General features: G+C 39.3%; 1 protein-coding gene and 1 pseudogene across 2 annotated transcripts in view; one reads left to right on the top strand and one right to left on the bottom strand.

Annotated features, from left to right (window-relative positions):
* ZNF385B (zinc finger protein 385B) overlaps window positions 1-25,222 on the top strand; it is a 372,939-nt gene that overhangs the window by 114,413 nt on the left and 233,304 nt on the right. The gene's annotated exons all lie outside the window — the stretch shown is intronic.
* LOC148778611 (phosphatidylinositol 4-kinase beta pseudogene) lies at window positions 19,790-21,434 on the bottom strand (annotated as a pseudogene).

Below are 25,222 nucleotides of genomic sequence, written 5' to 3'. Positions count from 1 at the left end.
TATTCTTGGCACTTTTGTCATAGATTATTTGCCTTTATATGTGTGGTTTCATTTCTGGCCTTTCTATTCTAGTCTGTTGGTCTGTGTGTGTCTTTTTATGCTAGTACCATACTGTTTTAATTATAATCTCTTTAAATTTAAGGAACTTTCATCTATCTATAATTTACTAAGATTTTTTGTCAAAAATGGATGTTTTATTTTTTTCAAATGCTTATATGAATATTATATTGGCTATGGATTTGTTGTACATGACTTTTGTGTTGAGATATGTTTCCTCTATATCCACTTTGATGAGAGTTTTTATCATGAATGGACATTGAATTTTGTCAAATGTTCTTTTCTGCATCTCTTGAGATGTTCATGTGGTTTTGTCTTTGCTTCTGTTAATGTGATGTATCGCAATGATTGATTCGTGTATGTTGAACCATCCTTGGGTGACCCTGGAATGACTCCCAACTTGATCATGGTGTATGATCCTTTTTATGTATTGTTGGATTCAGTTTACTAAGGTTTTGCTGAGGATTTTTGCATCTACATTTATCAAAGATCTTGACCTATAGTTTATTTTGGTTGTATCTTTGACCTCGGTGTCAAGGTGATGGTAGCTTCATAGAATGAATCTGAGAGTGTTCCCTCCTCTTCAGGTCTTAGAATAAATATAAGTTATTTGTATGTTTGATAGAATTCACCAGTGAAGCTGTTAGTCAGTCAGTCATGAACTTTTGTTTGAAGGGAAGTTTTTTACAGATTCGATTTCACTTCTAGTAATCCGACTGTTCACATTTTCTGTTTCTTCTTGATTCAGTTTTGGCAGCCTGAATGTTTCTAGAAACTTGTCCATATCTTCTAGGTTGTCCAATTTGTTGGCGTATATCTGTTCATAGTATTCTCTCGTAATTGTTTGTATTTCTGTGATATCAGTGGTTATTTCTCCTCTTTCATTTCTTATTTTGTTTATTTGGGCCCTCCTCTAAACTTCTTGGTGAGGCTTGGCTCAGTTTTGTTTATCTTTTCAAAAACGCAGCTCTTAGTTTTATTGATCTTCTCTATTGTTTTCTACCTCTATTTTAATTATCTCCTCTCTGGTCTTTATTGTTTCCATCCTCCTTCTTTTTCTAGTTCTTTTAGATGGTAGTTTAGATTGTGTGAGGTTTTCTTGTTTCTTGTAGAAGGACTTCATCACTGTGCACTTCCCTTTTTGAATCACTTTTGCTGCATACCATAGATTTTGAAAGGTTGTCTTTTCATTTTAACTTGTCTCAAGTTATTTTCTGATATCCTGATTTGATTCCGTTGCTGACTTACTGTGTGTTTAGTAGATCGTCACTTAGTCTGCATGTGTGTGTTCTCTCCCTGTTTTTCTTTCTGTGATTGATTCCTAGTTCCATATTGTTTGGTGAAAGAAAATACCTTCTCCGTTTTAGGCCCCCTCTCTCCCTTTCTCCTTTTCTATCTCTGCTTCCTTTCCTGTTCCTTTTGTTCCGTTTCTTCCACGTTCTATGTATTTAACTACAGAAGATAGATATGTGAGCATCTGTTAAATCTTTCAAAGTATTGAGAATAAAAAGAGATATAACAATTTCTAACCTTAAATAATTTATCATATAGTTGTGGGGGTGTAGGGTATATTCAAATTAGTAACCTTTTATACACAATATAATTAAAGCTCAAGATCACATGGAAATGTGTAGACAACAAATCTTAATTTAATGTAGAGAGTAGTTTCTATAAGAATGTGCAATTGGAAGTGTTCCTTAAACTACTTTAAGAGAGAGAATACAGCTGGTCAGAAAAGAAAGGTTTTGAAAATACTGTATTAGTTTGAATTAGAATCATGTTTTAGACAAAATAGCAGTGGTTAAAGAAAAATAGAAATATATTTCTTGTTAACTTAAAACAGATTGTAGGCCATCGTGTCTGGTACAGTATCCACAGTGTCAAGGAACCAGGCTCCTCCTTTCTCTTACTCTGACATCACCAGCACACAGCTTTCACCTTGATGTCCTCTGTGGCCACTTGAGCATCAGTCAATATATCTATATCCCAGACAGCAGGAAGAGAGAAGCAGAGTGACTTCCTCTCCCGTTATGGAAATACCCAGAAATCTCACTTGGTCTGGAGTTTTGTCCCATGGCCACACTTAGCTGCAAGAGAGGCTAGGGCAGGTAGACTTTTTTCCAGGTAGCCATGTACTTAGCTTAAAAAGTTTATATAGTCATAGGGATGAGTGTGTAAGCATGAAGAGGGTCGCGTAAGTGTGACGAGAGTGACTCAAGCAGATACTTTTTGTATCTCACGTGTCTAACACAGGAAAAGAACCTGGCCACAAGATGGGGCATTATATATACTTTGCTTAAAATAGAAATCTAGCATTATTTAATTTGACTTTGTGAAACAGCTGATTTCTTTTTATTCTTGAGTCATAGCCCCTTAGAAGAAGAAAAATCTTCATCATCCTTTTTGTAGGACATTAATACCGAACACTTTCAAGGTTTGTTCTTCTAGTGGTATGCATCTGCTCAGGTGATTCTAGATTGCAACAGTTGAGAGTGCTTTACTGCTAGGAATGGATTTTGAGCTACAATTTCAGAAAACGAAGCAATTTTTTAAAAATAGCAAACTACATTTTAGAAGGTCCTCTAAAGTGGAGTGAAGAAAAAGAAATATCTTTGAGTTAGTCCATCTGGTTTTTGTTTGTTTCAATAGAAGAGAGAGTAAACAGAAAAATCAAGGCACCAAGACACCATCTGAATCTCTTCCCATTTTTGACAGTACGCTTGTCTCAGCCTTCCCCCAGGTCAACTTTTACCCAAGTCAGATTATAGGCAATTAATATTACAGATCTTCTGTTCCATTTAAAATGTTCATTTGCTTTCCTCATTTACCATTGTGACACTGGAACGCTGAAAGAAAGCATTTTTACTGTCATGGTAACCAGTAAAAAAGCCTCATAAAGTTTCTCACAAAACTTTGAAAGTTAAGGTATATTCTCTATGACTGCTTTACATCATGATATTTGTGTTCCAATTATTGTATGTAGACTCAGTCCTTTAATTCCATTTCCTGGTTTATGGGAGAAGTTTGCAAAGAATATGTTTTTAACAGACTGTAATCAAACAGGCAACAGGGATCTCTGGCAAGTGGCTATTAACTGTATAGACAGAAACTTGGAGTGTGATGGTTTTAGACTTCCTGAGCTTCTTGATGCTATTTTAATGCACTAAGAGTATAACCTAAATTTAGATCCTGCTGACTATTACCAGAGTGAAGTGCATACCTCTTTTGCAGACAATGCTAGATTTAGTCACTGTGTATTTCTGTCAAGCTGGGAATGTAGTTTACAGCTCTCACCCCTTCTAAACACTTTTTTTAGTAACTATACATAAATATTTAATGACTGCTTTGATTTGCACCTGTTTATATCAATTTTGTGATCTCTAAAGCAGTTACTGACACTTATGTTGTTTTTCTGATGGTCATGCCATTTTATTTGAATAAATCTGGCATTGAACTTAATATCTAAAGTGAAATCCATGTGGCTTCCTAAATATTTCTGTAGTCTCTAGTTTCTCAACCTGGGCACCATTGGCATTTTGAGTCAGATAACTCTCTTATGAGGGGCTATCATGTACACCCTAGTATGTTCAGCAGTGTCTCTGACCTGTACACATTACAAGCTGGTAGTTCTTTCCTCCATCCCAGCTGTGACAACTAAAAATGTCTAGACACTGCTAAGTAGATGCTGAGGAGCAAAATCATGCCCAGTTGAGGACCACTGCTCTTCGTCTCCTTCACTGCTGAGAATCCTCTGCCTACTTTCTAATTGGGTTGTTTTTGTTGCTGTTGATTTGTATGAGTGCTTTGTATATTTTGGATATTAACCCCTTATTGGATAGACCATTTGCAAATATGGTCTCCCATTCAGCAGGTTGCTTTTTTCTTTTGGTGATATTTTCCTTTGTTGTATTAGTTTGGTATACTCCCATTTGTTTAATTTTCCTTTTGTTTCCCTTGCCTTTGGAGTCACATCCACAAAAACAGAGCTAAGACCAATGTCAATTATAATTCTGTATTTAAAGAGATGCTTCCTTATGAAAAGGAAAGAATTTCCCATACCTTCCTCTTTTCCTTCTTTCCTTTCCTCTTCTGCACTCCCTCTGTCCCTTTCTTTCGTCATTTCTTCCTTCATCATTCCATTTGTCTATAGAAGATAATTGATCATTTAAATAAAATTGCACATCTACTCTTAGAAGGAAAAGAGTCTTTATAGTCACATAGCTTCCTTCATTATACAAACAATGTTCAACTAACAGCAGACACCAAAGCTACTCTTTTCCTAAACTTTGAATTTTTTGATGATTATAGCAACTGATTACAGTCCACAGAGCCTGGCTCCTTCTCGCCATGGGATTTCCCAGGTGAGAATACTGAAGTAGGTTGCCATTCCCTTCTCCAGGAGAGCCCACAGTCTTACCCCTGTGTTCTGTTGCTCGAAATGAAGGTTGGATTTATGCTGGAGGAGAAATCCAGAAGTTTTCATTCCTGAAAAAGCTGAATAAACTAAGAATGTTTGTTTCCTTCCATTTATTCAATTTATCAAATTAAATATTGCCTTTCTCCAAGAAAAATGTGTGATTGAATGGATGCCTTTTCAGTGGTGTGCTTGCAAGAGGTGGTTATTACATTTTCAGGAATTTGGCAAGCCGTTATTAAATACAGCATCATTAAAATTCTATTTAAGACAAAGGTAATAAATACTCAAAAATCACTACTTTATAATTTTTTAACTACATTTTCCTTTTACCTGTGCTCTTGAGGGTTTTTCCATCCATGTATGTATATGAAGGAAGTGCTATATAATGATGTGCTGCTGAGTATTCTTTCCAATTCTACATCCAGTAATGCCCATCACACTGGTAACTTTAAACTAGCAATGGTGGGTTGTTGGCATCATAATTTGGTAAACACTACAAGTAAAGCTTTCTTCCCCAGAGATCTAGTTATTTAGCATTTACTACACAGTCCCCTTTATCCTTTCTTTAAAAACATTTTTGCCTTGAGTTGATTCTGAGGAAGACTCTGTATTATATTGAGAGTTTAAATTGTATAGCAAAGATCTCTGGTGTCTAAATTATGTTAGTGTTGCAACACCTAATAAAGGGACTTTGAAAATGTTCATCAGTTTCTCATTAACATATTTATTATTGAGAATCCATCTTCATTTTAATAATCACTAAAAGAAATACCGTCCTTGTGTTTCATGATCTCCACTGAACCAATGATTTTTGGTTTATCAAATTCAAATTTGTCACTCCAGAGTAAAAACCTACTTTCTCCCTCAATTTGCTGAAGATAGGATCTACTGTAATATACAGGAAAAAGTCAAGATACTTGGATTCCGCTCCTGTCTCAACCACTAAAAAAGGTGACCGGGGCTTAGTGGTCTTGCCTCTCTGCATCTGAAATCACCTAGGCACTTTTAAAAATACATTTTTAAAATGTATTTTAAAAATGTCTACCACACAGAACTATCGTGTGAGACTCTCCAGGGGTGGAGCCTAGTTGTTGGTATGTTTTGAGATGCTCTTGAGATGGTTGTAATGTACAACTGATTTAAAACCTGGTCAGAATATTTACAGAGAGGGCAAACTGCCTATGATCATGAGTTCTGGCTGCAGGGTCAGAGCCACTTTCAAATTCCGTCTCTTCAATGTCCCAGCTGTGTAACCTCAGGTAAGTTACTTTCTGTCTCCATGCCTCAATTCCATCTTGTATAAAATTAGAGTAATATTACGTTAGCAAATGCAGGTAAACATTTACAAAAGGATGTGGCACTGAAATGTTTGTTGCTGGTATTGTTCCTACAAAGAACACTTTCTTAGTAGTTCTATTTGTCATTTCCAAGCAAACTGAACTGATGCTTGGAAATGTATGTGAAAGGTTCTCAGTCATGTCCAACTCTTTGCGACCCCATGGACTGTATGATCCATGGAGTTCTCCAGGTCAGGATACTGGAATGGGTAGCCTTTCCTTTCTCCAGGGGATCTTCCCAACCCAGGGATCGAAGCCAGTTCTCCCGCATTACAGGCGGATTCTTTACCAGCTGAGCCACAAGGGAAGCCATTTCTATATTGGGTTGACCAAAAAGCTCATTTGGGTTTTTCCATTACACACTGCATGCTCAGTTGCTTCAGCTGTGTCCAACTCTTTGCGTCCCCATGGACCCTAGCCGGGCAGGCTCCTCTGTCCGTGGAATTCTCCAGGCAAGAATACTGGAGTGGGTTGCCATTTCCTCCTCCAGGTGATCTTCCTGACCCAGGGATTAAACCCATATCACTTATGTCTCCTGCATTGCAAGTGGATTCTTTACCCACTGGAAAGGTTGCATTCTGAGCCACCTGGGAAGTTACAGCTTATGGAAAAACTCGAATGAACTTATTGACCAACCCAATACTTGAAGGCTGTATCTTGATATTCTTTCTCCTATACTTTTTGTATTTTCTATTCTTCTCTAGCTTTTAATCATATCAATATTTCCCCTTCTAACTGTCCAAAATTTTTCATTTTTCTTGAAGTTGGCAAATCTCAGACAAAGTAAAGTGTTTTAGATGGCTCAAAGCCATAGCTGAACAATAGCTGCTCTGTCATTTTAATAAATCTTTTGAATTAAAGCATTTGCATTGGCTGAAAATGATGTTTTCTTTACATTATAAAGAATAAAGCTTTGAGGTGTTAACAATAATTTTTATAGACCCCCATTCCCAATAAGAACAGAACAAATGCAGAAGAAGAGAAGACTTGTATTTGCTATAGGAACTGTATGATAAAGATGAACAAGTAGTGAAAAATACTTTGATCAAATCTTTAAAAGTAAAACACAGGACAAAATGTGTTTTCTCATCCATTCAGTTTAAGGACAATCAGTGACTAATTAGATGGAGAATAAAGGAAAAAGTCCTCCTGAATATGCTACTTCAGGAGCAAAATGCACTGGGACAAACAGCCAGAGAGCAACATTTTGATGCAGAAGAATATCAGAACCATGGCAAACTACATGACTACTGTTACTGTGGTTTCCTTGGGTGCTTTTTTCCAATGTCTTTGATAGAGAACAGGGAGCGGTAAGTAGATACTATGAGCATCATCAAAAGCTATTTGGAAGTTGAAAATTGGAAAAGATCAGCTCAGTGCTACGTTAACCCTCATATGATTTTATATTGAGAAGAGTGTAGAAATTATTAAATACCACCATGTCATTAAAAATTAATGACATAGGAACCAGTGCCCCAAACTGACTTCTGGTTAGGATGATCCTTCAGAGATGGAAGTGGAATTGAGTCTGTTACTTGTGACTGACTTTTGCGCTTTTCCTGTTGTGGTAAAAACTAAGTGCAGATCCATGAAAAGCTATTTCTCTCAGCCAGGATTTATTTGGTTGCAAGTGAGACTCAGGCTAACAAGAAAGAGGAGATTTGTTGTGAGGGTACAACAGCCAGTCTCAGGAAACACAAAGCCAATCATTGGAACAAGCTGGAGCTCATGGAAACTGGTGTCAACTGGAAAAGATAGGGAACCATCTTTTCTCTCAGAGGCAATCTCTGCGTCCCACTGGCTTCTGCCTTTTCAGCCCTTTATGCTGTCTTTTTTTTCTCTTCGGTGATCTGTCCTTCATCACAAACTTAGGCTTGAGTATGACCCCAGCGAACCTGGTCTCCCACACTTATGTCACCAGTTTCTCATCTTCCCAACTCCTGAACGATGGATTGTCATGTTTTGAACCAGACCTCCAAGAATGTCTTTGATGATTCAATTCAGTTCAGTTCAGTTCAGTTGCGCAGTTGTGTCCAACTCTTTGCGACCCCATGAATTGCAGAATGCTAGACCTCCCTGTCCATCACCAACTCCCGGAGTTTACCCAAAGTCATATGCATCAAGTCAGTGATGCCATCCAGCCATCTCATCCTCTTTCGTCCCCTTCTCCTCCTGCCCCCAATCCCTCCCAGCGTCAGGGAGGGATTTTTCCAGTGAGTCAATTCTTCGCATGAGGTGGCCAAAGTATTGGAGTTTCAGCTTTAGCATTAGTCCTTCCAATGAACATCCAGGACTGATCTCCTCTAGGATGAATGGTTGGATCTCCTTGCAGTCCAAGGGACTCTCAAGAGTCTTCTACAACACCACAGTTCAAAAGCATCAATTCTTCAGCGATCGGCTTTCTTCACAGTCCAACTCTCACATCCATGCATGACCACTGGAAAAAACATAGCCTTGAGTAGGCGGACCTTTGTCAGGAAAGTAATGTCTCTGCTTTTTGATATGCTATCTAGGTTGGTCATAACTTTCCTTCCAAGGAGTAAGCGTCTTTTAATTTCATGACTGCAATCACCATCTGCAGTGATTTTGGAGCCCCCAAAAATAAAGTCTGACACTGTTTCCACTGTTTCCCCATCTATTTGCCATGAAGTGATGAGACCAGATGCCATGATCTTAGTTTTCTGAATGTTGAGCTTTAGCTGCCCCTAAATCAGTTATCTGGTCTGGGTTTGTCAGCTGTGGCTGGAATAGGATACGGTCATGTGACACTAAGAGGGTTTGTATTAGGCAGAAGAGGCTGGACTCTGGCAAGCATGCTTTGGAAACATGGAAACCTGTTTTGTATTCAGCCTTAATTACGAAATGGGTTATCTAAGGCTTTTCCTGCTAAAGGTTGCAGTACATGTGCAGCACATGATTTCTGCAGAATCCTAGTGGATAAAATGAAAAATTAGAATTCTTCCTGATTTACCCTGTAGTTGTAGACTAATACAAGATTGTTTGATATTATATAGGTATTTTTCTAAATATTTCACTTGAGTCATAATATGATAAATGCTGAATGTTAATAGAAATACCTAAAATTAAATTGAAAAAGAAATAGCGTATCATCTCTGAATCTCAGAATTTTTCTCTTTCTGGAGGACCCAAGGAAAAAAACTGAAATACTAGCAGTTATATTATGCAATTATATCTCAAATATGTTACATTTATACAATAGAAAAGCATAAAGCAAATTTTATTATGCAAGTTGCCCATTGAAAGACACATAAAGATCTTCTTGTTTTCTTTGTAATATGAATAAAGGTTTAATATGGATAAATCTTTGAGAAAGATTATAGATGATAGATGAATCTAGGTGGGGAAAAAAACAGGCATTTTTATCAGACATGGAAGTCTCTTTGCAAATTGTATAAATTAGCCTGTTTGGTGAGAGAAATATGTGATCAAATGAAAAAGAGCTTTGAGATCAGGATCAGGAACATTAGTCTAACGTAAGTTCCCTGAGAGCAGGGCTCCTATAGCCTCTGCACTCAGAACAGTGCTTTGAGCAGAAGGGAACTCAATAAAGGTTTGGAGGATGAATAAATATTCTTATGATTTTTCTCTCCACAAGCTATCTGACCTGTATTCAAAATTTCAAAGTGTTTGTTAAATCTTTCTTTAAAACTGCATCTTATTTTTTCTCCTAAAACTGCTTTTATATATTTTTTACTTTTTAAAATTGAAGTATAGTTGATTTACAATATTGTGTTGATTTCTATTGTATAGCACAGTGACTCGGTTATACATATGTATACATTCTTTTTTATATTCTTTTCCATTATGGTTTATCCCAGGACACTGAATATAATTCCCTGTGTTATGCAATAGGATATTGTCCATCCACTCTATATGTAATAGTTTGCATTTACTAACCCCAAATTCCCAGTCCATTCCCTCTCTCATCCTCCTTCCCCTTTGGCAACCACAAGCCTCTTTTCTGTCTTTGAGTCTGTTTTTGCTTCATAGGTAGATTCATTTGTGTCATATTTTAGATTCCACATGTAAGAGATATGATGTAATGTTTGTCTTTCTCTCTTTGACTCAAATATGATAATATCTAATTTCATCCATGTTGCTGCAAATGGCAGTAACTCATTCTCTTTCATTGCTGAGTAGTATTCCATTGTGTATATGTACCACATCTATTTTATCAGTTCATCTGCTGATGGCCATTCAGGTTGTTTCCACGTCTTGGCTATTGTGACCTAGTGCTGCTTTGAACACAGACGTGCATGTATGTTTCTGAATTATAGTTTTGTCCAGATATATGCTCAGGAATGAGATTACTGGATCATATGGTAATTGATCTGAGGAACCTCCATACTGTTTTCTATTTTAAAGCAAGTGGACCCAGTCCCTGGACAAAGCAGAATCCTTTATCTTTTTCTCATTAAAATGGTTTAGAGTTTATATATGTAAATTATATTGGAAAAGTATATTACTGATAAAAATATTTCTATAGCTAATTTAATAACAGGTCAGATGTGTGTGGGGAAGCCATACTCATTTGTCTCTAAACCTATATTTTAGCCATTTTGATTTCAGTGAATTCACCTTTTATAGAATGTTCTAAAGGGTTTTCAGTCTTATTTCCAAGGGCTTCCCTGGTGGCTCAGACGGTAAAGCGTCTGCCTGCAGCATGGGTTTGATTCCTGGGTTGGGAAGATCCCCTGGAGAAGGAAATGGCAGACCACTCCAGTACTCTTGCCTGGAAAATTCCATGGACTGAGGAGCCTGGTAGGCTATAGCCCATGGGGTCGCAAAGAGTTGGACATGACTGAGTGACTTCACTTTCTTTCACTTGTTTCCAAACACTAACTGTAAGCAACTCTTAAAAGAGAGCAAAGCACATTGGTGATATTTATTTATTTATATTCTATGTTTAATTGGAGAAGGAAATGGCAACCCACTCCAGTGTTCTTGCCTGGAGAATCCCAGGGACGGGGGAGCCTGGTGGCCTGCCGTCAATGGGGTCACACAGAGTCGGACACGACTGAAGTGACTTAGCAGCAGCAGCATTCTATGTTTATGGAGAACAGACCTTAAAATCTCTTTGGGTTTCATCTCCTGAAGTTAGATATATCCAAACATTTTTGTTTACTGAACAATCATCTCATTTCGAAATTGTCCAGCTTGTCCAGAGTTTTATGGTCTTGTCCGTCTCTTTCCAAATATATGCTGTAGGCACACTAGAAAAAGCACATTGTTCCCAGCTGGTGATCACTCACATGGGCTCAGCAGTCACAGAGCATTTTGTTGCCCTAGGCAAACCCCACCTCTAAGAGGACAAGCTGCCTTTACATAAAAATAAGCTATGTAGGGTGGGCACCTATCAGGTACGTAGAGAATTTTTTTTACTGAAAAGAAAAAGTTGTGACATTTCTGATTTAACCATGGTGAAAACCTTGACAGATCTCAGGATACAGCTTAAGAAAATCTATGTGGTATTATTTGAACATCTGCTATCTAATGTGAGAGGAGAGCAGGTGCTCTGTCTGCTAGCATCATTGATGATATCATAATTCTTTTGATGTGTCCAGTTGTGCAGAGATCCGATATGTCTGAACCATGTTAATTATTATATGTCACCATATTGTCATGGAAGTCTTCTGTTGACACTGATAGAGAATACATAGTTTAATGAGGGCCATGTTATTTAAGGGCATATAAATCATTCCCTTCATATAAGTTAAACACTGGAGTAAAAATAGCAATGCTACCATAGTGGTTAAAAAGATTTAATACCTTGGAAGAAATCATGTATATAAGTGATTCTTACATACTGTCCATGGGCTGGATTCCTGCCATCACCTCTCTGCAGGCTCTTGACACTCATCTGTATGGATGCAGATACTACAGACCAAGAGATTAAATCACTGGGGAGTTCTGGGAACTGATGGCTCAAGCCTCTTATAAATATTTTTTGTTTGTTTGTTTGTTTTTTTTGGTAATTAATTTATTTTTTATTGGAGGCAAATTATTTTACAATATTATATTGGTTGGTTTTGCCATACATTGACATGAATTCGCCCCGGGTTTACATAAGTTCCCCCTCCTGAACCCCCCTCCCACCTCCCTCCTCCCTTTATCCTCCCTCTGGGTCATCCCCGCATGCCAGCCCCGAGCATCCTATAACATGCATTGACCCTGAACTAGTGATTCGTTTCACATATGACAACATACGTGTTTCAATGCCATTCTCCCAAATCCTCCCACCCTCACCCTCTCCCATAGAGTCCCAAAGACTGTTCTATACATCTGTGTCTCTTTTGCTGTCTCGTATACAGGGTTATCATTTGCATCTTTCTAAATTCCATATATATGTGTTAGTATACTGTATTGGTGTTTTTCTTTCTGGCTTACTTCACTCTGTATAATAGGCTCCAGTTTCATCCACCTCATTAGAACTGATTCAAATGTATTCTTTTTAATGGCTGAATAATACTCCATTGTGTATATGTACCAAAGCTTTGTATTACCATTACCCTCATTCCCTTTTCTCTTATTTATGTCACTCCAATTACTATCCATTTGCACTATTACAGTGATCAAGGTGAGCCTTCTGCATGTGTTTAGTCCTATGCTTGCCCTTACTCCAGTTGAATCAGAGGATCGTTAAGACCCAAAAGAAACTTGAGAACATAACTAGTTCTTGACATTAACTTACTATAAATTTTTAAAGCGAGGTTATCTAAATTAGCTAGTTCTGCCTCCCTATTTTTAGAAATTATATAAATTTTCCTTTTTGTAGTGAAATCCCTCCCACTGTAATGTTTAAGATGAAGGGTTTTTTTTTTCTTTCAGTTTAGTACAAAAATGTAACAATACAGAAAAAGAAGTAAAATTTTCAGTAAACCTGCAGTATTTAACGTATTTTGGGGTATTTTCTTCTAGCTGTTTCTGTATATATGCACATATACATTCATATGCAATTTGCTTTTTATTTACATGTGTGACATCTACTGTATATCCAGTTCTACATATTTTCTCCCACTTGTTATACAGTGAACATTTTCCTACATCACTGAATATATTTTGTAATATTTCACACTATCAACACAACCGTTCCTCTGCTACTGAGCTTTTAGACTGTTTCTATATGTTTGCAATTATATATAATGTAATGAACATCTTCATTAATACAGCAATTTTAATCACTTCTTCTTATTGTTTGTTTCTCTTTTCTGGGAACATTCTGGATTCTGATACTCAGAACTCATATAATTCTGTAAATGTTCACTCTCTTCAAATAAGTGCCAGTCTAGTTAGTAGTAATGATCTTGCATCTACAGAGAGCTGTACTTGTAGAAAATTGCAAAGCTGATTAGGCTACAATTTTTCCTCAGTTAAGCATAATCTCATCAGAAATAATAGTAGTTAATGCCTTTAGGTGATTTTAAGCAAAAAACTAAATATTAAAAATGAATGCTTGAATTTCACATGTATTTTAGATATAACAGATAAGAACTCTTGCATTAATACATAAGGTGAACTTAATATTTAGCATGATAGAAAATTCTGAAATAATGGTGTAGTTCAAAGTAAATGATTGCTCTCAGATACTTTGATTCTCCCCTAAAGGAAACAAAAAGGAAAAATAAAAGTCTCTTCTGAAGAAAGAAAGATTCAAAGAGAAACAAAAGGACCTTTGCTTTTTAAAACCACATTTACTTTTACTTAAACATGATTTATATTTTCAATTTTAAAAGAAGAACTACTTTACATTCTCTGAAAATTGTTAGATAAAAACTTTAGTTTAGCCCTGCTGTCTTATTGACCCGTTTTATAGGGAGACAGCTGGGAAGGACTGGATTGGAAGATTTATAACATTCTTATAAGGTTTGCTTATGCTTTCTTAGTATCTTCATTTGTGCAATGATTGTTGAAAGAATTGAATGTAAAACACCTACAAAAGTGCTTGACACATAACTGAATTCAGGTAATGCTAGTTCATTCCTAATCTTAAATGATAATGACACATGATTTTAGGAGGTGAGTTTTTAAATTGGTTTCTCTCCTTCAAAGAAATTCATCAAATAATACATAAAAAAAAATAAATAAAACTGAGCTAGTAGGTGAATTGGAGAAGGCAATGGCAAGCCACTCCAGTACTATTGCCTAGAAAATCCCATGGATGGAGGAGCCTGGTAGGCTGCAGTCCGTGGGGTCACTAAGGGTCGGACACGACTGAGCAACTTCACTTTCACTTTTCACTTTCCACTTTCACACATTGGAGAAGGAAATGGCAACCCACTCCAGTGTTCTTGCCTGGAGAATCCCAGGGACGGGGGCGCCTGGTGGGCTTCCGTCTATGGGGTCACACAGAGTTGGACACGACTGAAGTGACTTAGCAGCAGTAGGTGAATTATTGCTATTTTTCCATAAAATTATAAACTTACAGGCAATTTGAGAGATGATTGCTAATACAATAAGCAGAAATTAAATCTATAAAGTTAAGCAATTCTGATATCCCCAGGGTTATCCTAATTTCTTTGTGAATAGTGAGTTGGTCAAAAATAATTAAAACAATAACTTAAATGACTTAAATTTGTATAGCACTTTATGGTCTCAAATATTATCATATTTAGTTGATTTGATTCTCACACAGGCAGTATTATAGAAGCCCATGGAAGGTCAGTGACTGGCCCAAGGCCAAGCTAAATTAATTAATAATAAAGCTAGAATAAAAGATAACATGTTATTTCTATCTCTTGCTCCTATTAACTATCAAGTAAAGAGAGAACGATCTAAACTAAAAGTGATAGACTATCTAAAAGTTAATGGAAGGGAAAATATTTAAAATTCTACTCCTAAATGAGATTTCATATTAAAAAACAATACACAATGGAGTATTACTCAGCCATTAAAAAGAATGCGTTTGAATCAGTTCTAATGAGGTGGATGAAACTGGAGCCTATTATACAGAGTGAAGTAAGCCAGAAAGAAAAACACCAATACAGTATACTAACGCATATATATGGAATTTAGAAAGATGGTAATGATAACCCTGTATACGAGACAGCAAAAGAGACACAGGTGTATAGAACAGTCTTTTGGACTCTGTGGGAGAGGGCAAGGGTGCGATGACTTGGGAGAATGGGATTGAAACATGTGTGTTATCATATGTGAAACAAATCACCAGTCCAGGTTCGACGCATGATACAGGATGCTTGGGGCTAGTGCACGGGGTTGACCCAGAGGGAGGATAAGGGGAGGAGGGAGGTGGGAGGGGGGTTCAGGAAGGGGAACTCATGTACACCCGGGGCGGATTCATGTCAATGTATGGCAAAACCAACCAATATAATGTTGTAAAATAATTCGCCTCCAATTAAAAAAAAAAAAGATAATAAATGAGGGATGTATACATCTTAAAAACTAAAAAATATGTATAAAAATTAGTCAAAAGATGTTAGGAAGCAGACATTAATAAAGACAGAAGCAAATATTAGTAGATTAGAGTAAAGCAAGTATATATAAAAATGAAATAGCTACTTAAAATCTACTTAAATAGACAAATGCACAGCCAGCCTGATTAAAGAAACATTACAGAAAGAACAAATATAAAACATCTGAGTTCTAACTTTCAAAAATAACACCCCAACTACTACTCAAACTTCTGAAAAGTTAGTGTGTACTTAGCATCAAGGACCTAGCAACAGTGCCAATTTGTTTTGCTAGGCCTGCTGTAATAAAGTACTACAAACTAGATGGCTTAAACAACAAAAATTTATCCTGTCACAGTCTTGGAGGCTAGAATTTTGAAATCAAGGTGTCAGAAGAGTGGGTTCCCTTCTGAGAGCTCAGAGTAAAGGATCTGTTTCAGGCGCCTCTCCTTGGCTGGCAGACGCCTGTCTTTTCCCTGTGTCTACACAGTCTCCCTCTATACCAATCTGCATCCAAATTTCTCTGATTTTATAAAAACACCAGACGTATTGGATGAACGCCCACCCTAGCAACCTCATCTTAACTTGATTATCTCTGGAAAGAATCTACCTCCAAATAAGATCACATTTTGAAAAACTGGGCATTGGTATCTTCAGCATATGAATGGAGGACTGGGAAAAGACAATTCAAACCATCACTAATGTCTTTTATCTTGGATTCACCACTCATTCACTTTTATAAGGTTTTTTCCTAATAAAACTGTGAAAAAGCCACACCCTTTTAAATACTTTTAAGTGTTATGTAATTTTAGAGCAGAGACATTACTTTGCCAACAAAGGTCCATCTAGTCAAGGCTATGGTTTTTCCTGTTGTCATGTATGGATGTGAGAGTTGGACTGTGAAGAAAGCTGATCGCCGAAGAATTGATGCTTTTGAACTGTGGTGCTGGAGAAGACTCTTGAGAGTCCCCTGGACTGCAAGGAGATCCAACCAGTCCATTCTAAAGGAGATCAATCCTGGGTGTTCATTGGAAGGACTGATGCTAAAGCTGAAACTCCAATACTTTGGCCACCTCACGTGAAGAGTTGACTCACTGGAAAAGACTCTGATGCTGGGAGGGATTGGGGGCGGGAGGAGAAGGGGACGACAGAGAATGAGATGGCTGGATGGCATCACTGACTCAATGGACATGAGTATGAGTGAACTCCGGGAGTTGGTGATGGACAGGGAGGCCTGGCGTGCTGTGATTCATGGGGTCACGGAGAGTCAGACACGACTGAGAGACTGAACTGAACTGACTGAATTTTAGGGCTAGGATGGACCATAGAAATCTACTCTAACCTTACCTTTATTCTTTCATTAAGGAAACAGACTCACTGATATTGGGCAACTTTCAGTTCAGTTCAGTCGCTCAGTCGTGTCCGACTCTCCGCGACCCCATGAATCACAGCATGCCAGGCCTCCCTGTCCATCACCAACTCCCGGAGTTCACTCAGACTCACGTCCATCAAGTTGGTGATGCCATCCAGCCATCTCATTCTCTGTCGTCCCCTTCTCCTCCTGCCGCCAATCCCTCCCAGCATCAGAGTCTTTTCCAGTGAGTCAACTCTTCACGTGAGGTGGCCAAAGTATTGGAGTTTCAGCTTTAGCATCAGTCCTTCCAATGAACACCCAGGACTGATTTCCTTCAGAATGGACTGGTTGGATCTCCTTGCAGTCCAAGGGACTCTCAAGAGTCTTCTCCAGTACCACAGTTCAAAAGCATCAATTCTTCAGCGATCAGCTTTCTTCACAGTCCAACTCTCACATCCATACATGACAACAGGAAAAACCATAGCCTTGACTAGATGGACCTTGGTTGGCAAAGTAATGTCTCTGCTTTTTAGTATGCTATCTAGGTTGGCCATAACTTTCCTTCCAAGAAGTGTCTTTTAATTTCATGGCTGCAATCAGCATCCGCAGTGATTTTGGAGCCCCCAAAAATAAAATCTGACACTATTTCCACTGTTTTTCCATCTATTTCCCATGAAGTGATGGGACCAGATGCCATGATCTTTGTTTTCTGAATGTTGAGCTTCAAGCCAACCTTTTCACTCTCCTCTTTCATTTTCATCAAGAGGCTTTTTAGTTCCTCTTTACTTTCTGCCATAAGAGTGGTGTCATCTGCATATCTGAGGTTATTGATATTTCTCCCAGCAATCTTGATTCCAGCTTGTGCTTCTTCCAGCCCAGCGTTCCTCATGATGTACTCTACATAAAAGTTAAATAAGCAGAGTGACAACATGCATCTTTGATGTATCCTTTCCCAAATAGGAACCAGTCTGTTGTTCCATGTCTGGTTCTAACTGTTTCTTCTTGACCTGAATACAGTTTTCTCAGGAGGCAGGTCAGGTGGTCTGGTATTCACATCTCTTTAAGAATTTTCCACAGTTTGTTGTGACCCACACAAAGGTTGTGGCCTAATCAATAAATCAGAAGTAGACGTTTTTCTGAACTCTCTTCCTTTTTCAATGATCCAACGGATGTTAGCAAATTGATCTCTGTCTCCTCTGCCTTCCCTTAATCCAGCTTTAACATCTGAAAGTTCTCTGTTCATATACTATTGAAGCCTGACTTGGAGAATTTTGAGCAGTACTTTGCTAGCATGTGAGATGAGTGCAATTGTGCAGTAGTTTGAACATTCTTTGGCATTGCCTTTTTTTTGATTGGAATGAAAACTGATCTTTTCCAGTCCTGAGACCATTGCTGAGTTTTCCAAATTTTCTGGCGTATTGAGTGCATCACTTTCACAGCATCATCTTTTAGAATTTGATATAGCTCAACTGGGATTCCATCACCTCCACTGCCTTTACAACTGGTCACTTTACAGTGACTAGTTTTACAGCTAGTAACCAGTTTATAACTGGCAACTTAACAGCTGGTCAGTTTCATCCTGGTTATTTTATCATTTCTTTCAAATCCTTCACACCACTGGAGGCTTATATAGAGACCCTACTCAGTACTGGGCCAGAGGTTGGAGTCTTATTGGAGATGTGGTGCTGCTATGTATTTATCCTTCTTAGTATCATGCCCTCCTATTAAGCATTACTTGCTTTGCGCCTGGTCAGATGAGCATGCACCTTTGCCTCTGGCTTTTTCTCTTCTGCCCTCACAAAGGGCCATTGAGATACATATGCAGTTTGGTGTTTCAGTTTTTAAAAGTTCCTGTGGGGATAAACTGTCACAGAGGCATCCATACGTAGCTTAACTCATTTAGGCAATACCCAAGGCTTATTGTAATTGATTTGGAATCAAAGGTAGCTTCTTTGCTTTTCAGAAATACATTATTAGCACAAACATTTAAGAGTCCTCCATTATTGCTATTCTTATTAAATTGCTGTTTACTTAGAGGTGAAATGGCCAGTCTTCAGACCAAAGACTTGAGTCAGTGGATCTCTGGTAGTCCCAGATAAGTGTGTTTTTAGCAGATATCCTGGGTGATTCATTGGGTTTTTCCACACTACATTTTGAATAACAACAACAGAAACCTGCTTTAAATCAACTTATTATTCATTAATTTGTAAATAGCTTCTCCCAAGAGTACTTGCTTTATTTCCAAATAATATCACATTTTATCAAACCTCAGATTTTCTTAATTTTTTTTGACTGTACTCCTTGGCATGTGGAATTTCCCCAACTGCAAATGGAACCTGTGTCCCCTGCAGTGGAAGCGTGAAGTCTTACCTACTGGACCACTGCGGAAGTCTAGATTGTCCATTCACATCATTACTCTACAGATCACTAGGAAAGAAAAAAAAAAATTTTTTTTTTTATAACTAAGGACTTTATTTCAAACAAAAATTAAAACTAAAAAATTGAAAACTATCTCCCTGGGTGTGGGGAAGGGATCAGGGCAAGAAATTCCCCGAAGCTAGGCCAGTACCCTGACTGGAGGGGCCGTGATCATTCCCTTCCTCACTTCTGGAATGGGGGACCTCAGCAAGTGCAGGACCCTATGCCAAAGCCCACCTACCCAGGGGAACTCGGGCTAGGGCTCAGTCCCTGGGAGGGGACAGTCAGGCAAAAGCATGGCCAAAGGCCAACCACAAGATCAAGTCCTAAGTACCAAGAACCTGCTCTCTTCTCGTTTCTGGGACCCACAATACACGAAGAGGATGGCCTGTGGAAAGAACCTCTCGGATGCTGGTGGGGAGTAGCGAGGCCCCAGCGCCCCCCACATTCATCACTTCTGTTCTCTGGAGGGCAGTGAGTCCTGGAGCCCACCAGGTGGTAATACTGACGCAGCTGGGGTGGCGGCAAGGAAGGCCCAGTCAGTCTGGACCCCACAGCTGGCTCTCCCCACCCGCCCTGGCAAGCTCTACGGTTACCACATGAGCCTTTGTATGTGTTGCCTTCCGTTTCCCTTGGTGGATGGCTGGGTGGGTAGGCCTTCCTGGCTTAGTGTTTCTCCAACACTAGTGTTTCTCAAACACTTAGTGTTTCTCCAACACTAGTGTTTCTCAAACACTTAGTGTTTCTCCAACACTAGTGTTTCTCAAACACTTAGTGTTTATCCTCCTTCCCAGGGAGGGTCCCCTGAACCCCCCCATCGTGCTGGGGCCCGAGGAGGAGGGTGTAATATGATGCCGTTGGCGAGGCACTGGAAGCCATCATAGTTTGGTGGTGATAGACTGCATGCTGCCGTCCACCATCTTCCACCAGCAGCTGGAGCTGCTCCTCAGCCGTGCTCATGTGGAACCTCTCCTTGAGGTTACGGGTGGTGCTGGAGCCATGGAAGCAAGGAAGCTGAGAACCTTGCTGCATGATCTCTACGATCTGCACCACCTTATCCCTGTGTTTCCGAGCCGTGATCAGCCCCTGCAGCATCAACATCTTGTAATAGTTGAACATGTCACCATCCAGGCCGCCCATCACATCCACAGACTCTGTGGTCAGCTTAAAGGCTGATGTCTCAAAGCCCAGGTTTCAGGGTGAGCTGGATAGGATGAAGCCAAACTCGATGTGGATGATATGTCCTTCTGCATCCAACAGGATGTTCCCATTGTGTCTGTCCTTGACCTGCAGCAGGTAGCAGACCAAGCAGTAGCCAGTACAACTTCTGCACAAAATTGCGCTGGGATCTGAGGAATGCCTCAGTGGTGTAACTGCCATGCTCCTGTAGGAAGTAATCAAGCAGGGAGAGCTGTGACTGCTTCTTCACCTGGTGTATGGATACAGCGTTGACCACTGGTTCAATCATGCTGCTGTCAGCTGAAATCACGAGAATCTTATATGGCTTGCTCCACAGGGGTACTCACTCCTGTTCCCAAATGTACTGCAGTTGCTTTAACACCTGGAAGGCAGACAGCTCCTGCCAAAGGTCATCCCCACACTTGACAACGACTGACAGGAGCCTTTAGTTGGGGAGATGGCCATAGGGGAACCCTCTCTAATGCACTGCACTTTCTCCTGCCAGGGCTCTTTGAGAGCAACTGCAGAAGGGTCTTCTGGGTCTCATTTGAAGGCTGTGGGGGTGTGAGCCAGCTGCTCCAAAAGGCACCGTCAGATGTCACCTGCTGCAATGAACACAGAATCCTTGCTTTCCTGGCTGGTGATGCTGTCCACGGAGAACTAGGAGATATTGCCACAGCTGTTGGTGTGTACTTCAGGGAGCTCCACCTGCAGCTTGCCTATGTCATCCAGTGGCCAGGCCTCATCATCGTTGTCATAGCTGGGCACGGTGCTGAAGCTGCCCGCCCGCTGCTCGTGGGTGATGCCACATTCAGGCAGGTTCTCTTCAGAACACGTGCTCTGAATTCAGTTCTCGGGGATCCGGGCGGGGACCCTAGTGATGTCGAAGTTTTCACATTCTAGGACCTCCACTTAGATCAGGTAGGGAGCCTTGTCCTTAGAGTTGAGGACGACAGACTGGGTGTGGGCACGCGGACCACGTGGTGGTCAAAGCCGGCAGTGGGCAGCCAGACTCGGGCGGGGAGCTTGTGGTTGAGCAGGGAGAGCTCTGAGATCCGCCTCTGTGTCTTCTGCTCCTTGGTGGGGAGTGTGGCCAGCCACTTGCCAGTTGCCATCGGGGACTTGATGAATTCTCGCTCAGGAGCCAGTCTGACTGGGGAACTGAAGGAATTATCAGTACTGTCGGTGCTGGAGGAGAGCCCCTCGTCCTCATTCTCTGCTTTAGGGTGGCTGACTGTTCATTTCAGGTTGCTGCTGAGACTTATGCCGGCGATGGCATCTGACTTAGAGTGCTGGTGGGTCCTTTTAGAGGGAGACAGCCCTGTGTCAGAGGCTGACCTCAAGAAGGGCAGCTCTCTTTTTTGGTGAGCGGGCTTCAGCTCATCTGAGAGGATCGGCTTCCATAGCTTGGTCCCAAGGGAGTGTCGCTGAGTGAAAATGTGCATGTCTGAAGAGTAGGCTCCCAGCAACAGCAACTGTCAATAAACTATGATGCTTTAAAGAGATTCCCTCTGGACCTGTGAATTATTCACACCAGCAAATCACATTTAAATTTCTGTTCAGAGGGATTTGGTGGTTCCGTCTAGCTTCAGCTGCATTTCTGGGCCTGTGATAGGCAAAACTTTACAGGTACCATAGTTTCTTCCACTAGTGGTTACCATTCTTATATCCTCTAATGGAATGGAATGCTACTTTCCAAGAAATTCTGAAGTTGCTGTCATTTCTCCAGTAATTAACATCTGCTTCACCAACAACAAGTACACACACCATACCTGTTTGTATTTCATCTTTGTATGCAGAGACTTATTTTTAAAATCAAATCACAGTATGCTTTTTATTTATTTATTAATTTTGTTGGAAAAGTAATGTCTCTGCTTTTTTTTTTCTTTTTTTATTGGAGGCTAATTATTTTACATTATATTGGTTGGTTTTGCCATACATTGATATGAATCCACCCCGGGTGTACATGTGTTCCCCTTCTTGAACCCCCCTCCCACCTCCCTCCTCCCCTTATCCTCCCTCCAGGTCATCCCCGTGCACCAGTCCCAAGCATCCTGTATCATGCGTCGAACCTGGACTGGTGATTTGTTTCACATATGATAATATACATTCTTCAATGCCATTCTCCCAAATCATCCCACCTTCACCCTGTCCCACAGAGTCCCAAAGACTGTTCTATACACCTATGTCTCTTTTGCTGTCTCGTATACAGGGTTAAGGTTACCATCTTTCTAAATTCCATATATATGCGTTAGTATACTGTATTGATGTTTTTCTTTCTGGCTTACTTCACTCTGTGTAATAGGCTCCAATTTCATCCACCTCATTAGAACTGATTCAAATGCATTCTTTTTGATGGCTGAAAAATACTCCATTGTATATATGTACCAAAGCTTTTTAAAGCGTTGGTTTGAAAGAATTATTTTCAAATGGTAAACTCAACATTTGATATCATTCATAAATGATATCACTCAACTGAAGAGACCATATGAACAGCTGTGACCAAGTCCATGCAGACACCGACACTGCATGTTGTGGGCGCTGCCCTCTGCATAGTTTCTGTAAGTTGTGATTAATTATAGACACACCCTGATTCAGAGCTGTGAAAATGTGTGGGTGAAGAAGCCCTTAGAATCTAAACAATTTGCACTGGAAACATCTTCACGCTAGATTATAGGCTAACATAATGAGCTAAAGCTATGGTTCTCAAAGTGTGGTCCCAGGACCAGAAACTTCAGCATCGCCTGAGAATTTTTTATAATATGAATTCTCTGGCCCCACCCTAGACAGACTGAATCAGAAAGTCTAGGGCTTGGGCCCAGCAGTCTGTTTTAACAAGCCCTTCAGGGGATTCTGATGTCGCTCAAGTGTGACAGCCACTAGGTAACAGTGAATGGGGTGCCAAGGGCAGGGAGAGGCTTCCTTCCACATTTACAGAAAAACGTTCATTGGTATAAACATACACACATGCATACACCTGTCCCTGTTGAAACTTGGTTTACCCCGTGTGAGAATTCATATGCATAACCCTTCAGGTCACTACATCCAAATATATATACTTGTTATATGCAAGGCCTGCGTTTTACACTGACCAAACCCCCGGATGTTGATCCGCTGGCCATCCTTGACCACCTCTCTCCTTTTGTCCTGCTTGTTCCTGGATTTGCTTCCCATTTACCTCTTTCTCAGACTCTCATTTTTCTTAAACTTTTCAGCCTATTTTAATCGAAATAAAAGTAGCTGATCATGTAAAAGTTGAATCCCAAAATTATCTTTAATAAGCAAATACAGAAACATGAATGAATACAGGAAAACTTGACTGCTCAAGGATCTGGATCCCAGAAAGGTATACGTAGTTTAGTTTCTGTCCACTGTCATTGTAATATGTAAAAAGAAATAATCTGCTGCAGGATAATTTAAAAACAATTGCTAAAATATGTAATATTTGGATGTGTCATTTTATTTTCTACTTTAAAAAACATAGTCTCAGAAATCACATTCAACTTACTGGCTTTAGTGTTAGTTGGCATGCTGTGTATTCTTCCTTTGAGGTCAGATAGATTTTTCTCCTTTTAAATTGTTAATTCACAGCCAGTAGAAAGATACAAAGAAATGAGATATTCCTTTGTTAAATATGCACTGCAATATCCTTATTGCTTTAAAACTGTAAGGTTTGTTCTCTCAGGAGAAACCTATTTCAGAAATAATTATCTTTGTATTGGAAACAAACAAACAATCCTTTGTGAAACCAAAATTGCATTGGAGGCTCAAGCTCATAACACCAAATACTAAAAATATTTGCATTCTCTGATTCTTGACGAGTGATATAATTTTAATATACAGCCTTCCCTAAAAACATGTATATTATACAGGGCTTATTTTGCAGCAGAATTTCTTTTTAGTTTGGAGTTAAATGTATTTTAAATTAAAAAAAAGCATTGGGGGAAAATTGGGTAGTTAGATTTTTTTAAATATGATTTTATAAGCTTGTTTGCATGAGTTTCACTTGTTTTATTTGTTAATTTAGTAGAAAATGCTACTCAGAATTTCAGAGAAACAGCATGATCAATTCAAAATTTACATCTCCAACTCCAGTGAAATAACCTACTTTTCCATAATTTTGTTTGGCTCTGTGGGCTGAGGAGGCAGCATCTCCTGACAGTCTCTGTATTGTTTGTTAGTTTCAACCAAGGTCCAAAGCGAGTGAGTGGAGTCAGTCCAGTACTCCAGGAGGCTTAGGATACAAGGAAGAGTTTGTGAGGGCTCCCACTCTCACTGTAATAAAACCTGTGGCAGGTTAACATACTTCTCAGCTCTTGATACCTTTATTAAACAGAGTTTTCAGACTGGCTGAATTGACTACTGCTGAGAAACATGCTTCTAGGTAAGTAACAAGACTTACAAATGGTGGTTTTGTTTGAAAGTGATAGGAAATACATATGGAGGTATACTTGCTTTTAGCTGTAATTTTCCAGATTTGTACAGATTTCATATAGTACTGAGCAATGCCATGATTAGTATTATCTGTCATCCTAGGATTTGGGATGATGAGGTTTGGCAATTTAGAATAATGTTGTAAATGTATGTCTAAGTTAAGGAAGCAGTCATGACTCATGTAACTGTATGTTTTTCCTTCTATTAAGATAAGCACAACATTTGGGGGCAGTTGTTATAGACAACAGAGTCTTCATGAACTAAGTGCTAACATGACTTCTGGTTTAAAAATATGTTGGACTTCCGTATGTTGTTAAAATGCTATGAGTCTTCTAGAAAGGGATGATTCTACGTGATTATTAATGTTTAAAATATATGGAAAATGCCTAGATTCTCAACTATAAAATTAGTTTTAAGTAATAGAATGTTGAAAAGGTAAGCTTTGTATGCTGCATCTCTTTAGTAATATTCATAATTATATCTTGTGCAGTATATTTTTAAATATAGCATTTCTTTTCTTAAAAGAAATCTAGCAAAATCTTTCAAAGATCTGATATAGGAAGCTTTCTCTGAGGAGCATAATTAAGTTAAAATTTCA

Source organism: Moschus berezovskii, chromosome 2 (assembly GCF_049115385.1).
Source record: "Moschus berezovskii isolate FMDL1 chromosome 2, NW_MosBer_1.0, whole genome shotgun sequence".
NCBI lineage: Eukaryota > Metazoa > Chordata > Mammalia > Artiodactyla > Moschidae > Moschus > Moschus berezovskii.
This window is presented reverse-complemented; position numbering and strand designations above follow the sequence as displayed.